The sequence below is a fragment of the Carassius gibelio genome, chromosome B23 (assembly GCF_023724105.1).
Source record: "Carassius gibelio isolate Cgi1373 ecotype wild population from Czech Republic chromosome B23, carGib1.2-hapl.c, whole genome shotgun sequence".
NCBI lineage: Eukaryota > Metazoa > Chordata > Actinopteri > Cypriniformes > Cyprinidae > Carassius > Carassius gibelio.
This window is the reverse complement of record NC_068418.1, coordinates 27,293,721-27,303,266: the sequence shown is the minus strand read 5'-3', so window position 1 is coordinate 27,303,266 and position 9,546 is coordinate 27,293,721.

The following is a 9,546-nucleotide window of genomic DNA, read 5'->3' as shown; positions in this document are numbered from 1 at the left end:
TTTTTTTTTTTTTTACAGTTTAAGAGTACTTTGCTAGCAAGGCAATTAATAATTATTACTGTGTGTGTCTGTGTATGACTCAATTCTTAAATACTATTAACATTCTCACTCTATTTTAATAATATAATTTGATGGTGCCAGAATTTACACATTCAGACAACTATAAATAATAATAAAAAAATTATATCACAAGATGTTGCAGGTTTTATGTGTGTGTGTGTGTGTGTGTGTGTATAGTATGTAACATTTTGTGATTCATGACACTGAGTAAGAAATGTCAACGCAGGGGGAAAACATAAATGTACCTACAATTATAGAACGACCCTTTTGTCTTTGGTGCAAAAAGTGTACTGTGACGTGAAATTTACAAATAGTATGACTAACTCTATATATATTTAACATTTTTATAGGTGCATTAGATGAGGCTCTGCAGTACATCGAAGAGCTGGAGGCAAGGTTGCAGAAAATGTCACTAGGAAAACAAACAGTACTGAACAGATTTTGTGTTTCTGATCAAACTCTCAGATACTACATAAAGTTTCCCTCACAGGAAGTTTTCCAGGTGTTCTGGGAGTCTATATTTCCATCTGCTAGAAATCTGGTGTACTGGACCAAGACACAGAGGATGGGTCAGGAAGGATCCCCAAACCTAACCCTGCACCGAAAACTGTTCATCTACTGCTGTCGGGCAGCTGCTGGACTGAGGGAACGAGTTATTGCAGACATTTTTGGAGTAAGTGTGGCTACGGTGAGTAGGACCATTATCACCTGGGCTAATTACCTGTTCTCTGTGTTGGGTTCAGTACCATTTGGATGCTCCTCCATGCCAGAGAATTAGCGTTTGTTCAGTCCAGACCTGCGAGTCGTCCTGGACTGCACAGAAATCCGCTGTGAAAGCCCTCCATCGCTGAGATCTTCTCCAGTTACAAGAGCACCACCACATTCAAAGCTCTGGTTGGGGTAGCTCCGTGTGGTGCAGTCACTTATCTCTCAGCTTTATACAGGTTCAATCTCGGACAAAGAAATCACAAAGAAATCTGGGATTTTGGACCTGCTTGAGCCTGGAGATGTGGTCCTGGCAGACAAGGGGTTAACGATTGAAGACATGTCTCCAGTGTTGGTGCTAGACGGATCATTCCACCTTTCACACATTGTATTAAATAAATATATACAAGCAGTAAATGTGTATGCATATCATATACGTTACAGAATATAGAATACAAAATGTGTTCAGCTTGGTATGTACATATTTACATCTATTTAAGAGCAAGCACTATATATTTAATGTTACAGTATAATTTGTGATTTATTTAATATTTTCACAAACGGAACCAGAGCAATGTTTTCAGCAGAGCTGCTTTTTACCTCCACTAGTCCAAACTGGAATGATTCAGATGGATCGTGGACTCGTCCGTCTGGACTAGCTCCCAGATGTGATGCTTCTGGGTTGGTAATAAAGCCACATGGTAGGACACTAACACTGGCTGTCTCTGAAGAGTTTCTCAAAATATCTGGCTCAAGTTCAAGGCCACGTTTCATAGCACTTAATGATTCCTGACTCGCTGAATCCCCAACCACATGACAAACCTCCCGGAACCTGCTCGCAGTAACCCTTGATTTCCGAATTTGTCCCCAAGCAGTGCATTTTGACTGTAGTCTTGTGTCCTCTTCAATCTGGCAAGCTGAGCTATGGGTAACCTTTATAGACTCCAGATGAAGTGCTTGATGGTGTGTGGCACAAATTTATAATTACAGCCAAACTCATACGCAAACACAGGTAGTGGGGGAAAATTAAGATCAGGAACACCTGCAGCTATAGGGGGACATTGGTAAGAAAGTGGACTGCCACGAGGTACAGGACCAAATTGTGTCTGACTGGTGCAGGTCAGTGGTGATGGGACGGTTTGTGAATGAAGCTGCACGTAGTGGACCGTCTGATATAAAAGTGCTGTCAGATGGTTGTACAATCCTTTACCAGCCGCACAGCTGCAAATATAGACAGAAACACTAACAACCTCTTCTGATTCCAATGCCATCTGTTTGAGGAGACAATTGTTTAGCTAATTAATTGTAATTATGAGCTGTCAGCTACATTACGTGCTTTTAATTGAAAGCTGAAAACAGCAGCAAAGGCAAGAAATATAAAGTCTGCAACCGCATAAGATTTAAGAAACGTAACATAAAAAAAGAGAGAGAGAAAACGTTACCACTTGTGAAAGTAAAAGAAAGGGAATTGAAAATCTGCAAGCGCAGTTATTTTTTATTTTATTTATTTTTTTGAAGTATTTTCTGAACGTCTACACGCGTCCTTCACCTTAATCTTGAGAAGGAGACAGACTCAGTCTTTCTATTCAGTTTTGTTCTAAAAGAGAAATGTCAAGAGAGACAGGTTTCTGTCAGGTGTGTAAAAGTATAATTGTTTCTAATGTTGTATTTAAATAAACACATTGTTGTCTGACGTGCCAGGGCGGGAAGTGCCCTGATTGGTTCAAGCGTCTGAGCCGCCTCACCATTGGTTAGTGCCAGTTGCTGCAGCAGCCAATGACAGCGCTAGACGCTCATTTGTGTCTGCTGTGCAGCTTTACTACGGCACAAAAAATGTGGCTTCAAAATTCTCGAAAAAATGAGTTTTTCCATAATGTAATACAAGAGACCGCTCGAAACACAAATTTAATTGAGAAGGGCCATAACACTTGTCTTTTGTTGTCCTACTGTTAGTTTAACTGCTTTTTTTGTTCTCAATTGTAAGTCGCTTTGGATAAAAGCGTCTGCTATGAATAAATGCAGTTGATATAAAAGTCATTAACATTGGGTGTCGCACCGCTGCTCCTTCAGCTGTTTATGAAAAGTTATAATTACACGACTTCATTTTTAATGTACATCTGGTCACAGCGGTCTGCTCTTCAGAACTCAAACGATCTGTCATCCGTTCCCTCTCAGCAACTGAACAGTGACAAGACGTCTTCACTCGAGAAGTCATGCCAACCAAATTACCAACATGGCGACCACTACTTGTCACTCAATCGTATTTATACTGTATATAATATATTATAATAGACAAAGTGACAAACAGTGACGAAAGCCGCGACATGAAATCCTCACTCACGTGGAACCTGTAAAATATGAAAGCTACAGTTTGTTGGAAAATAGCATTGTGGACACTGAATTTGATGAATTTACTGTTAATCGGACCCCAGACGACACAAGAAGCTAATGTAGCGAACGCTGCGCTCCTCTGCCCATGACTCCCCGCTGCAGGAGACGCTGTATTCCTCCGAAACGCTGTATAAACAACACTGTTTTAAAAACATTTTCCAAGTTAGCTGGGCTGCATAGCGCTCAAAACCAACATGAAAAGGGTAACTTGGCTAGTAATGTTCACTTAGCATTTTGTTTTGTTGTTAAACTGTGTCAAATGAGCGGTGACATTAAATCACCGGTCTATTTGCTGGATGGTTTCAGGCTAATAGACGGTAACTAGCATTAGCAGATAAGCTAGCACTTTTTGACATTCAAACAGGCGCATATTGTCTGAACCAACTCAAACAGTGATTAAAATGCTGAAGCTTAATTTTGATTATAAAGAGGATGGCAGGTAGACACACACACACACACACACACACACACACACACACACACACACACGAGACAAAAATTACAAAAATGCAAACTTAATAATGCACAGCTAGCTAGAAGCTAAACCATTATCCACGAGTGAACATGTTAAAGTTGTCCTATATCAAACAACTCCATTACATCATTAATATACATGATGATTTAAAAACCACTGTTTACTGTGAATGTCGCAATATATCAATAAATCAATACTTACTCAAAAGAGGGTTCAGCGCAGCCGTGTCCCAGCAAAGAAATCCTGGACTGATGTCGGCTCTTGTGCTGTACTCAACCGTTGCAGTAAAGGCGCGTCCGCGTCCCACACGGGTCCGATCAGGATCCGCTGTTTGACCCAATAGTATGTTCCTGCACAACCGGAGGCTGCAGATCTAGGACTCTAGTTTTTCGTGACAGCGCCACCTACCGTACTGGACGATATAGCGATGGCTGCAGTTCTAGGACCCTGTTGGTTTAGTTTGCAGTCACCTTACTTTGTATATAGCATCAATATATTAATCTCAGTAGTATTTGTTTTTAAATGTGATTTTTGATTCAAAATGCAGCAGAGGTTAATTACTAAGTGTGCTTTGGGTCACAATTTTACATTTAAACATGAATTTACACAAAATATAAACGAAATATCAATTATCAATTTTGTCAAATTTGTGTATATCAATTTTAAAACAATTGTCAAAAATGAAGAACCTTAAAAGTCTTAGTGTCTTGAATCATACAGTATATTGATTAACCTCCTTAAGGTGAATCAGCTCGTTATCAGGTAAGTTAAAGTTGGAATCAGCGTATGGAGACACTAAATTACAGACGATATTTAATAGTTGTTGAGAGGCAAGACAAGAATGATTCAAGAATGTCTATTTATATATATCTATAGTACAGACCAAAAGTTGTTTGTAGTAAATTAATATCACATTTTAATCATGCTGATTTTTGAAAAAAAACTGAAATGTTTGATATTGATTAACTACATAAAATGATATAAATACATTTTCTAACCCCCATATCTTGAATTTTGTGATCATTCACATGCATTCATAAACGCATTTGAATACACCGAATAATGCAGTGAAAGAACGCACTCAAAATGCACACGCGCACTAGTATGACTTCATCATGTCACTTTACATTAGCCTAGATGCGTGCACTTTTTAGGCACGATTCGTTTAGTTTTTGAATATACTTGATACTGTCAAAAGGCACATCATTCGCGACCTGACTCACATGAATCACAAAACCACTACGAACTCCCGAACTGACTCAAATGATTCGCGAACCCGCTATGAACTCCTGAACTGACTCACTCTTTTTAAAAATTTTTATTAAACAATACAAACATTAATACAGTACACTATATACACAAAAAAAAGAATATACACAGATTTGTTAGTTATGCCAGGGTAACAACACGAGGTAATAAAAACCAGGTAATAAAATTACATCTCAATAAGACACAAAGGACGAATATAAAGAGACTGTTTTCATAGCTTTCAATTTAACAGAACTTTGGATAGTTTCCATGTACTTGTCTAAGTCCAATTTTAATAAAGAAAAAAGAGGTTTAGAGCCAGTAAACTTCTGTTTATGAATGTGAAATTTAGCTAACAGGAAACATTATGTAATATTTTCCAATATTCTCTTTTGAATAGAAACAATCCAAAGAAATCATGAAAGCATCATGAAAACAAAAAGAGAAGTCACTTACAAAATAACACTGAATAAACTCCAAAAATCTGACCAAAATGTTTCAGTGTAGGAGCATTGTCAAAATAAATGAATGAAGTCTTCTTCAGAAGAATGACAAAAACAGCAACTCACGCCAATGTCTTATATTTCCTAAGAAAGGCTTTAGTTGGGTAACATTTGTGAATTAACTTAAATGTTATTTCTTTTACTTTGTTGGTAAGCAGATATCTATGAGGCAAGGTCCATACTTTCTCCCAAGGTTTATTCTCCACAATACTATTCCAATAAGGGATTATGTAAGGAATCGTTATCATCTCTCTCTGAAAGAGAGATCTAGTTTTATAGTTATTTTTTTGTTGATCTGCAGAAAAGCAAATATTTGTTGAATAAAGTCGCTATTTTTGTTTTCTTTGCACAAAAACATGTTCTTGTAGCTTTGTAAAAGTGTGGCTGAAGCATTGATGTCACTTGAACTGTTTTACTGATGTCCTTACTATGACTCTGGGAACATTTCAGTTGCATTGCAGCCTTTATGGAGGTTCAGAAATCACAAAAGCCAGATCTAATGCCGTGTCGTAGTGATGACGTTATCGTGCGACTCTTTTAGCGGCTGTTTTGAAGGAAGATCAACGTTCACTGAAAAAAAAAAAAGTGCAAACTGTATGAAGCAGAGATAGTTCCTCACTTTCCACGGTGACACAGAGATCGTTCGCCAGCTTCAGTGAAAGTATTACCTGCCTAATGTTTTCGACTCGTACAGTACACGTCATGCCCTGATGTCACGTGTCGTTACGGGTCCTGTATTTGCTGGAATCAGAGTGTGAAAGGGGCTTTATTGAGCTTTTCCTCAATATTGGACCCTAGAACTATGCAGTTGTTGTTTTAATTTCACATGGTTACAGTTAATCTTTTCATTTAAGGCCAGTTCTCTGTAGTTTCAACCCAATTCAGAAACAGAAGCTAAATGCTGATGTCTGCACCATCTGTGTTTGTATTGAATGTAGTCTGCTCACTGTGCAGTTACTGCCGTTCATTTCAGACGGTCACGGTTATTACAACAGCCAAAAGCCAGTTTAGCCTATTAAATACCAAATAAACATCTTGTTTATGCACACTTTCCTTCTTACTTGTTTGTTGCTTGAAGATAAAAAATAAAAAAAATCGTCCAGTTTGCTTGTAAAAATATTTGGTATCGGCCATGAAAAATCATGATCGGGTCATCCCTAAAAAATATCATAATTTGTGCTCTGAAGATGAATGATGGTCTTACGGGATGGAAACGACATGAGGGTGAGAAATGACATGTTTATTTTTGGGTGATCTAGCCATTTCACTAGTTCACGCTTACATATAATTAGCTGAGGTATGGTATGCGTATTTGGCGTGCTGTCCGGGGAAGGGCTCCGAGCTCGGGAATTGCCCGAAGCTAGAGTACCCCCCCTTCCCCGTATATTGTAAAGTGAACTTAAAGTGAGGAGATGGGGTGGAGGAGGGATGCTGATAAACCGTCAATGGATAGAGGTAAGTCAGCGATATTTATACTGTGGGATTGATTACTTGATTGTGGTCCACCTGTGATGATTAGGCTAAGTATCTGACGCGCTCCTCCCGAATCTTCATAGATAATTACATTTCACTAGTTCACGCTTACATATAATTAGCTGAGGTATGGTATGCGTATTTGGCGTGCTGTCCGGGGAAGGGCTCCGAGCTCGGGAATTGCCCGAAGCTAGAGTACCCCCCAAAAAGGCAAATGTACAGGAGGACAGCCGCCAGTTTAAAGAATGCCCCCCAAAAAGCAGAGTACTGGCGGGGGCTGATTTGGTTTCTGAGAAGTTATCTCGTTGTCAGGCTGGAAGGGCCTACGTACTCCGGAGGGAGCGACTTGGGCGTTGAGAGAGTAGGCCCTACCAGCTGCAGCTAGTGAACTACGTGGTTGTTGGCGCCCGGTCGGTAGGGCTCGGGCCGATGCTCAACTGGAGTTTTTTGGCGTTGGATCGGTGAGCCCTGCCGGCCGATGAGGAGGAGCGGCGTGGTTGTGGTGCCCGACCGGGAGGACCCGAGTTGCCTCGACCGGAATAGGTCACGGTGTCGGCGTACGGGCCCTACTGGCTGATAGCCCCTGCTATTCAGTGGGTGAAGGGCCTAACGCTGACCGAGAGGGCCCATGAAGCCTCCGACAGGAGATTGAGACTCAGGATGACGGACGTCTGGGTCCTCTCGGTTAGGCAGATAAAAAGCTTTTGGGCCAGCCGACAAGGAGGACTCTGGCAACATCCGAAGGGAGATCCCGACTCACGGCATCGGCTGGATGAGATTCACTTGCGGCTGGCAAGCATAGGCCCGTCCGGGAGACTCTCGCCAGACGTCTGAAGGGAGCGCACGCGACAGACGGGTAAGCCTCGGCGGACGGGGAGGGTTGGAAAGGAAAACCCGACTGGGAGGACTCTCGCAGCATCCGATGGGGCCTCAAACTCAGAACATCGAACGGGTAAGCCTCGCCAGACGGGGTTAAAAGATGTGAGAGTAGCTGAGGGTAGCTTTTTTTTTTTTTTTTTTTTTTTTTTTGCAGGATTTGGCGAGAGGACGAGACTCGTGGCGTCGGACGGTTAAGCCTCGCCTACCGTCAAATGGAAAGGTAAGTTGTGTGGCCGAGAGACTGTTGCCGACGTTCGAAGGGAGCACACACATCGAACGGGTAAGCCTCGCCGACCGTAGGGTGGAAACGTAAAGCAAGTCTGACCAGGAGGCTCTCGCCAGCGTCCGAAGGGAGCACACACATCGAACGGGTAAGCCTCTCCGGATGGCGGACAGAAAAGGTAACGATAGGTGGCCAGGAGGCTCTTGCCAGCGTCCGGCGGGGACAAACTGGGTGAGCCTCGCAGGCCGTAGGTTGGAAAAGGTAAGTTTGCGTGGTCGTTAGGCTGTCGTCGGCGTTTAAGGGGGTTTGCTACTCCTGGCAAGAGACGGTTTAGCCTTGGTGACCATAGGAAGGAAGGAGAGTTTATTGTGTGTTAGGTACTTGCAGCATTTAAGCAGCTTGCTTGTAGGTTAGTAACCTGAAACACACAGTAGGGTCGTGGTTGGCTGGCCAGGAGGCTGTCGCCGGCGTCCGATGGGAGCACTCACATTGGACGGGTAAGCCTCGCTGGCCAAGGGTGGAAAAGGTCAGGTTGTCTAGCCAGGAGGCTCGGACCGACGTCCGATAGGAGCTTAGCTCCAGGAATCGAACGGGTAAACCTCTCTGGCTGAAGGACGGAAAAGGTTGTCCGGCCGGGAGGCTCTTACCTTCGTCCGACAGGAGCTTAGCTCCCGGATAGAACGGTTAAGCCTCGCTGGCCAAAGGACGGAAAAAGTAAGGTTGTCTAGCCGGGAAGCTCTCGCCTACGTTAGATGGGAGCCTTAACTCCATGCGTTGGGCGGGTAAACTTCTCCGTACGAAAGACAGAAATGGAAAAGCAGGTAGCCGGGGGCTTTCACCTACGTCCGAAGGGAGTGTGAGCTCCAGGCAACGAACGGGTAAGCCTTGTTGGCCGCAGAATGGAAAAGGTGAGGTTGTCTGGCCGGGAGGCTCTCGTCAGCATCCGATGGGAGCTCAAGCTCTTGGCATCGAAGAGAGAAGCCTTGCCGGCCATAGGATTGAAAAAAGGTAAGGTTATCTGGTCGGGAGGCTATGGCCAGCATCCGGTGTCTTTTTATTTATTATTTATTTATTTATTTATTTTCTATATTTATTTGTATTTTCATTTATTATATTTATTAAAATTTGCGACACCAGATGGGTAGTCTCTCCAGCCATCGGAGGGAAAATTGAGATTGTTTTATCTGCGAAGAGCCCGTTAGTGTTCGGCGAAAGCGTAACTTGCGGTATTGAATGGGTACATCTTGCCATCGAAGGGAAAATTTATTTGGGCTGCAATGTACTCATTGGTGTTCGATAGGTAAGTGGCGGTTTTTTTTTTATTTTTTTTTTTTTTTTTTTTTTTTAATCGGGTAAGCTTCGCTGGTGGTTGGATGGAAAGTCCAAGATTGATTAAGTGGGAAAGCATCTGGCAGGATTTGAATATTTGCGTTGTCAAACGAGTAAGCTTTGCTGATAGTTGAATGGAGAAGGCAAAGGTTGGTTCAACCGGGAGCCCTCTTGCAGCGCCTGGCAGGGAGTTTGATACTAAGGATGATTTATAATAGTTGAATGGAGAAGGCAAAGGTTGGTTCAACCGGGAGCCCTCT